Genomic DNA, 224 nt, shown 5'->3' with positions numbered 1-224 from the left:
CGACATTCTGTATTGGCTCCCAGTAAGCTGTACGCATTGCCAACAAAACGATCTACATCGAATGAAAGGATGCTCATTAGCACTAGATCTTGCGTTTGTTATAGTGACTTTGCAGCCATCAAAAGTGCAGTGATAGATGGTGTTCATGTGCAGCAACAATAGGCTAAAAAAACAGTTCACTGCCTTGCTGCATTCGATCGGGTCCTCTATAATCACGGCGGTCC

This window comes from Plasmopara halstedii (genome assembly GCF_900000015.1).
Source record: "Plasmopara halstedii genome assembly, contig: Scaffold_2956, whole genome shotgun sequence".
Taxonomy (NCBI): Eukaryota; Oomycota; class Peronosporomycetes; order Peronosporales; family Peronosporaceae; genus Plasmopara; species Plasmopara halstedii.
This window is presented reverse-complemented; position numbering follows the sequence as displayed.